At 48.0% G+C, this 8,401-nt stretch overlaps 1 non-coding gene and 1 pseudogene across 1 annotated transcript; both read right to left on the reverse strand.

Annotated features, from left to right (window-relative positions):
- Window positions 1-914: 914 nt before the first annotated feature.
- Window positions 915-986, reverse strand: TRNAC-GCA. The gene has a single exon. It is a non-coding gene; the product is annotated as a tRNA-Cys (tRNA).
- Window positions 987-2,033: 1,047 nt separating this feature from the next.
- LOC120870249 lies at window positions 2,034-2,444 on the reverse strand (annotated as a pseudogene).
- Window positions 2,445-8,401: the final 5,957 nt, after the last annotated feature.

Consider the following 8,401-nt stretch of genomic DNA (forward strand, 5'->3'; position numbering starts at 1 on the left):
CACGCCACATGGCCCACACTCTGTGGAGTGTGCTCCTCTCTGAATCTGGATAGATCCACTTCTTACCTATCATTTTGTCTCTCACCAAATTCTTACTTCAATGAGACATCAAGAAATCTGATCTTCGTTAGTTACCGAAACCAGGTATCCTGGGTTTTGGCTGGGTTCAAGTCATAATCTGAAGTAAACAGTTTCATTAAGTCTTCAGCATAAGAGTTTTCAGGGGAGACAAACCCCTAGCCCATAACAGACTTCAATATGTCTTTTGGAAGTACCCTGGATACCTACCTGTGCGAGCAGCTACAGGGGTCACCAGTGATAGAGGGGTGAGTTCTCTGAGCTAGATCCTCCAACGGGATGGGAGTCACAACCCCTAACATAGAATTAGGCCTCCTCAAATTAGTCCTTTAATGATCCAGCCATTTGATACTGAAATCTGCATGGGGCACCCCCCAATCTTTGGGAGGAGCAGGGGTTAATCCGGGTTAATCTCTTAGGAAACAGAGCCAGCTAAAGCTGAGGGAGCTCTCTCAGGGAAATGCCATCCCAGGCAGTGCTCCTGGAAGCTGGTGTGTGTTAGTTGCTCAGTTGTGCCCGACCATGCAACCCCAAGGACTCTAGCCCACCAGGCTCCTCTGTTCATGGAATTTTCCAGGCAAGAATACTGGAGTAGTTTGCCATTCCCTTCTTGAGGGGATCTTCCTGACCCAGGGATCAAGGCTGAGTCTCCTGCATTGCAGGCAGATTCTTTACCATCTGACCCACCACGGAAGCCCTGAAACTGAAACTGAAGCTGCTCAGTCATATCCGACTCTTTGTGACCCCATGGACTGTAACTGGCCAGGCTCCTCTATCTGTGGGATTTCGCAGGCAAGAATACTGAACTGGGTTGCCATTTCCCTCTCCAGGGGGTCCTCCCAACCCAGGGATCGAACCTGGGTCTCCCGCATTGCAGGCAGACGCTTTACCGTCTCAGCCACCAGGGAAGCCCAAGAGAAGCCCTGGTGAGCCCCAAAGGAAAGTCGGTACATCTCCTCAACAGGAAACCAGCCCCGAGGGCACAGCCTGGCCAGGCTTGCCAACTTCCCTCCTTGCACCCCATCACAGACCAGGGCCCTTCTCACATTGTCTACACAAGTACTGCCCTGCGACTTTCCATTTCATACTCACAGTCCCTGCCCTCCATCCCCACCTTGAAGACCCCGTGATGGGACTGCAGGCCTTCCCCAAGGACCGGCTCTCTCTGCTGGGTCCGCTCTCCAGGCCTCCCCTCTGCCCTCTCTCCCCTTGCCCCGGGTATTTAAGTAGGCACGTCTTTGTTTGGAAACACTGTGCTCACCACTATTAATAATACATCGAAAGGCACCGTCTCCAAGGAACTCCAAGTGCTTCACAGGCATTATCTAATTAGCCCTCACCCAAAGCCCCGCTCCAGCAAAGCCTTCAGGGGAACAGGGGCTGATTCAGAGCTGCAGAGGGACGGAGACCTCCTCGGGACTGTTGGTGAAGGCATAAAGTACTGGACTTACTCAGGAGCTGGGATGACACCACTTCCAGTGAGATTATTCCAAAATACTCCCCTTGCTCCTGGGAAACTGGATTAAAAGAATGATTTGCAAGGCCCCACAAGGGAATTCCTTTACTACCTGTACAGGTGAGTCACCAGCCCTGGGGACGCTGGTGTGCCAGTCAGGGCCCTCAAGGTGAACACCCTTGTCACATGTCCACTCTGTAACTGTCCCATCACTGGGCGCCCACCCCACCCCACTTCTATCACCTCCTTTCAGCTTCTTTTTCTTTTTTTTCTTTAACAAAAATAGCTTTATTTTTTGTCTTAAAAAAAAAAACTGTTCTTTTCCCAAAATAATCATGATTAACTTACAAAAATGGGCATGAACAGGGCATCCTCAAAGCATTTCCCTTCAATGTGAAACTCGGCTTCACAGAATACAAACACTGAAAGGTTAAAACAATTTCCATTTTGTTGTCACCATAAGGCAAAACAGGATCTAGCCTAAGTCAAGGAAATCCATTCACACTTCAGGTCCTTCTCCACCAGGGACCAGCATTGTTATACCGTTTCCATTTCACAAGATTTGGTCTAATTTAGTCATTCTTCTTCCTTCTGGTGTGACTTCAAATTCAGGGACATCTTCCAGTACCATATTGACAAAGTCATCCCATTCCAGTAGGGTGCCAACAGTCTCCCTATCACTCTTCATCACCATCTGAATTCTTGATCCTACACACTTGTCCACGAGCCCTACAGGGAGCGGTTGTGACGGGCTGGTGGTGTACTTGCAGCTTCTCTTGATGGGGCCACCCCAAGTAGGAGGGGAAACCAGAGAGGAGCAGTCAGTGCGACCCCTCAGGGGTGCCCATCTTCCCCTGAGGCCTCCCCATCTTCCCACCTGACATACTGCCTCCATATGGAAAGCACCCATCGTAGCCAGAGTGTTCAAGGCCCCCCAGGTGAGGCCCCCCAGCCTACCTCCTGAGACCCAAATGGGCCTCGCACATACGCTGGCTTCCTGCACATCCAGTTAGCTGATTTATCCTCGGCACATGGCCCGGCTTGAAAGTATTCTCTACATATTTGGTGATATATAATGGGAATGCTAATGCTTTTATCCTCTCAAAAATCCTCTGTAGAAGATGAGGCTGAAATTTTTCTCTGCATAAATTATCAAAATGAGGCTGAATTGATTGGTGGACTTTCCTGGGGTCCAACAGCTCACGGTAGAAAAACCCTGGACGGAACCCAGATCCTCACATTTCCAGGAAGGAACTTTGCCTTTCCTACCACATCCCAGCCCACCTGCCCCTCTTGGAGATTTCAGAACACTCAGATTACCAAAATCTAAAGTGAAGTGCAAGTCGCTCAGTCATGTCCAACTCTTTGCAAACCCGTGGACATGGAACTCTCTAGACCAGAACACTGGAGTGGGTAGCCTTTCCCTTCTCCAAGGGATCTTCCCAACCCAGGGACTGAACCCAGGTCTCCCACATTGCAGGCAGATTCTTTACCAGCATATTCTTTACCCAAGAATACTGGAATGGGTAGCCTATCCTTTCTCCAGCAGATCTTCCTGACCCAGGAATCAAACTGGGGTTTTCTGCATTGTAGGCAGATTCTTTACCAACTGAGTTATCAGAGAAGCCCTACAGAACTAAAACTACGATCATCTGTGAGGAAAAAGACCACTGCCACGGTATGAAATGCAAGCACAAAGGAGAAACAGGGACATTTTCCCCCTGGAGACTATTTGGAAAATTAGACTACATTTGGGGAGAGTAGAGCAGTGTCAGAGTGGTGAACAGAGGCCCATAGGCAGAGTCAGCAATTGCCTTCCCTAAGCTCATTCCAGAGCTGACAAGCATTGATGTGAAGGTTTTACATAAATAGAAGCAGTCAAAGAAGAGTTATAATAACTCTTACGTAGCACAGAGCAGTTACAACTGTGTGATGTTCTGTCACATTCATTGGACCGCATAAAGCCCCTTCATGATGAATCCTGCAATTCTTATTTTTACAGTTGAGAAAACTGATGCTCAAAGATTCCTTGCCTAGAGACACAGAGCTGGTAAATTTCAATTACACTCCAGCCCCGGATACTCGATGCTAAGTTGGTGCTCTTTCCAAGTGGATCACAGCCACCTCCCAAATCCGGTTATGACTGCAGAACTATAGCCTTGACCTGAGCTTTCTGTTACTTGAAATTAAAAAACAATCATAATAGATAGTTTTAAACAACTCCCTCCTCAGAATAACAACCCACTGATGTAACGATGGACAGGGAAGCCTGGCGTGCTGCAGTCCACAGGGTTGCAAAGAGTTGGACACAACTTAGCTACTGAACAACAAATAATGGTATGTAGATATCAGGTGTTGGAGATTCCCTGGTGGCTCAGACGGTAGAGTATCTGCCTACAATGCGGGAGACGCAGGTTAGATCCCTGGGTCAGGAAGATCCACTAGAGAAGGGAATGGAAACCCACCCCAGTATTCTTGCCTAGAGAATCCCATGGACAGAGGAATCAGACAGGTTTCTATTATACGGTCAGCTCTGTGTCTTTTGAGGGCTTAAGTTTGACTTTTGTGAGGTCAGAGATATTCCTCAGAAAGGTAACAAAGGTGAGTTTTCAAGTCAGGATTTTAAATAGCATATGGTCTAATGGCTCATTTTGTAGATGAAGGATAAAGGTGCTGAAATGTGCAGTCACTTCTCTAGACAACCCTCGCGGCCGACACACCCTGACCTCTGAACCCATGTGCAGTAAGTTGTGTGGTCTCAGGTAGTTCTGGGAATTAAAAAGATAACATACACAAAGTTCCCAGTGCCCCGGCTGGCATAGTGTGGGTAATCAATGGCCCACTGCTTTTTATCAGTGACTCACAGTGTGGTATTAGGGGAGGGATGTAAGCAACTGACACTCCCCTATCAGTTATTATAGGACAGAGAGACCTCACCCAGAGTGGAAAAGGGACCAGGCCCCTGAGCTTGACTCAGTAACCAGCCACAGTCATCTGCAGAGAGGCAGACTGACCCCGAGTCCCAGGTGATACCTAGGATCCCTCAAGGGGGTGTGCCAAGCAACCGGGTATCACGATCATCCTCACAAGGACTCAGCCATTGTCACCATGCGTGAGGTGACCAGGAGTTCTGGAAGAAGCTGAGAAACTCTGTTGCTGAAATTCTGAAAAACAATGGGGCACAGGCTGCCCAGAACAGGCAGCTGCTGAGCATGGATGCCCCGGGGCTCAAGGAAACCCAGGGGCTCACACCTCAGGAGACAAGGCCCAGCAGGCCCAGATAGGACACTCCTGAGCATTCTCAGACACATCTAGAAGTGATTCCACAGGGGCTGGAGGTCCTAGTGAGCCTGCAGGAGAAGGGCCCGCCACGGGGGAGTGGCCGCAGTAAGTCACAGGGACCCCACGCCTACAAGGAGCCGCAGAAGACCGTGGAGACACAGACCCGAGGGGGCAAAGCCCAGCCCTGCTTTAATAAACAGCAGCAGGAATGGAGCTTCTGCCTCCTAGGAACGGGCTGGATACAGCTCAGAAAGAGGAGAAAGACTTCATCCAAGCGAAGCCCAGGCCACCAAAAGCAACTGTGATCATTTCCCATTGTATCGTAAGCCAGCCCCTACAGAAAGCTAACACAAGCACCCCCCTCCCTGTCCCCGGCACGAAATGATCACAAGATAAATGTCAAGTGTCTTTCCCTGCTTCCCTTCCAAGAGTGAATCTCATCTGAAAATCAGTGGGACCACATACACTTAAGTGGATCATCCAAAGAGCAGAGGCACTTATGTAGATTCAAAGGCTGGAGATGGACCCTCTGCTTGTTAGCTGAGCATTTCTCATTCTCCTTATTTATAAACAGGAGGTAACGCCACCCCTAAGCTACCTTCCCCATCTCACTGTGAAGATTAAATGAGATCATAAAAAAGGGAAGGATTTTATCAGATGCCGAAGGGCTGAAAGGCCTTCATCATTCCTATTTGCCCAACACTTCTCTGAGGTTGGTGCACAGAGGCTGTCAACACCCCTTCCCCCAACCCTGCCCCCTCACAACATCAGGGCGGCCACTCCCTCTCTCTAACAGACACATTTTTTTAAGCAATAAATTCATGGGATTTATCTGATCACCACTTTGCTCAAGCAAATCGTTTTTCCAATCTAAATTCAGTAGCAGCTGCAGCAACTGTAAAATGACTTCTTCTCAACACTTTGCTTCAGTGACGGGAGGAAAATGAGACAAACTGTAAGGTGTGTTCTGCACTTCAGTCCATATTATATAAGTCCCAACACAATAATCCTTTGCAATTATTTCCAGAGTCAGATAGAGCAGAGGGTCAGAAGAGGGAGGAGAGGAACAAAGCTGTTGCTGAGTTGTTCAGTCGCTCAGTTGTGTCCAACTCTTTGCAACCCCATGGACTGCAGCACGCCAGGCCTCCCTGTCCAACACCAACTCCTGACTCAAACTCATGTCCATTGAGTCAGTGATGCCATCCAACCATCTCATCTTCTGTCACCCCCTTCTCCTCCTGCCTTCAATCTTGCCAAACTAGGAGGCCAAAAATCAGATGGTGGCTCAGGAGGCAGTGACCAACTGGAGGTGGAGGAAGACTGGCCTAGAGTCGTATGTCATAGTGAAACTGTGCAGCTCAGAATGGGATTTGAACCCATGTTCTAGGACTCGAGCCAGTCAAACTCAGACTGGGACTTGATTCCTGGTCATGAAGCTAAGATCCCACATGCCTCATGGCCAAAAAATCAAAACGTAAAACAGAAGTGATAATGTAAGAAATTCAATAAAGACTTACAAAAAATGGCCCATATCAAAAAGATCTTTTTAAAAATGGGGGGGGATTTATTCAGAGAGAAACACACTCCAGAGACAGAAAGTGGGCCATCTCAGAAGGTGATAGACCCCGAAATATGGCATGGTTAGTTTGGGGGTTTGGGTAATTTCAAAGGCTAAAGAACAGTAGGATTATTCCAAGGACTATGGGCAAGGTGCAGAGATTTCCAGGAACTGAACCACTGCCCCTTCTTTGATCTTTGACAGTTGGCCCAGGAACTATCACAGCACTGGTGGGTGTGTCACTTAGCTTATGCAAATGTATTACAAGGAGTATATAATGAGGTTCAAGGTCCACTGGAAGTCAAATCATTGCATCTTGGACCTAGTTGGTTCTAACCAGTTTGCTGGTTTAAAACTCAACATTCACAAAATGAAGATCAGCTCCAAAATCACTGCAAGTGGTGACTGCAGCCATGAAATTAAAAGACACTTGCTCCTTGGAAGAAAAACTATGACAAACCTAGATAGAATATTAAAAAGCAGAGACATTACATTGCCAACAAAGATCTGTATAGTCAAAGCTATGGTTTTTCCAGTAGTCATGTATGGATATGAGAGTTGGACCATAAAAAAAGTTGAGCGCTGAAGAATTGATGCTTTAGAACTGTAGTGTTGGAGAAGACTCTTGAGAGTCCCTTGGACTGCAAGGAGATAAAACTAGTGTCCTGAATATTCACTGGAAGGACTGATGCTGAAGCAGAAACTCCAATACTTTGGCCACCTGATATGAAGAACTGACTCATTGGAAAAGACCTTGATGCTGGGAAAGATGAAGGCAGGAGGAGAAGGGGACGACAGAGGGTGAGATGGTTGGATGGCATCACCGACTCAATGGACATGAGTTTGAGTAAACTCCGGGAGTTGGTGATGGACAGGGAAGCCTGGAGTGCTGCAGTCCATGGTGTTGCAAAGATCTGGACACGACTGAGCGACAGAACTGAACTGAACCAGTTTGTCAAGCAACATACAAGTTTTGGGTTTCCCCGTTGGCTCAGATGATTAAGAATTCACCTGCAATGCAGGAGACCTGGATTTGACCTCTAGGTTGGGAAGATACCCTGGAGAAGGGAATGGCAACTGATTACACTATTCTTGCCTGGAAAATTCCATGGACAGAGCTGGTGGGCTACAGTCCATGGTGTCGCAAACAGTTGGATATGACTGAGCAATGAACACTCCCCTTTTCACTTTTCACCACCATGTCACTCTTCAAAGGTTGTGCCCCACTCTCTACCCTCCTGTTTCGGTGGGTCATAGGGAACGGGGGCGGCCACCTGCTCTCCACATCCTCTCTCTCCCCTCTCAGCTCTTAAAGCCCACCATTCTTTTCCCAGGTGGGGGCCTTAGAGCCTGCAGAATATCTCAAAGAGCTGCATCAGATTACTATGTATTTCCCTTCAAGGGGAACTAGGACTCTGTTTTATCACAGCACTGTGGTTTCTTGACCATTTTCTTTCCTGCATTCCCTCACTTCCCTAATTAGTAATTGCTTGAGTCTACTCTTTGGAACTCAGGGAATGGCACACGCTAGAGTGTGTGCTGGGGTGAAGGGGTCGAACACAGAGACTCTTTTGTCCCCAGGAAGGTCCTTTGGGGTCCCATTCGGTTTCAATCCCCATTTTTACTTTTTTTTTTTTTCCTTTTTGGCTGCACTTCAGAGTATCTTAGTTCCCAAATCAGGGATCAAACCCATACCCCCTGCAGGGCAAGCTTGGAGTCCTAACCACTAGACTGCCAGAGAAGTCCCTTGGTTACTATTATTAACTCTATACTGCCTTTTCTGACTGGACTGTATCCCTATTCCCATCCTCCAGCCTCCTCATGTGCACTCAGAACAACCTCCCCACCCCAGCATCATCTTACCATCCTGTGTCCTGGTTACCTTCCACTGTATAACAAAATACCCCAAGACCAGGGGCTGAAGGAATGACACCATTTATTTTGCTCAAGAATCTGCATCTAGACAGACTTGGCAAGGGTGGCTTTTCTCGGCTCCTGTTGGCATCAGCTGGGGTGGCCCGGAGACT

The sequence above is a fragment of the Oryx dammah genome, unplaced genomic scaffold (genome assembly GCF_014754425.2).
Source record: "Oryx dammah isolate SB20612 unplaced genomic scaffold, SCBI_Odam_1.1 HiC_scaffold_11, whole genome shotgun sequence".
Classification (NCBI taxonomy): domain Eukaryota; kingdom Metazoa; phylum Chordata; class Mammalia; order Artiodactyla; family Bovidae; genus Oryx; species Oryx dammah.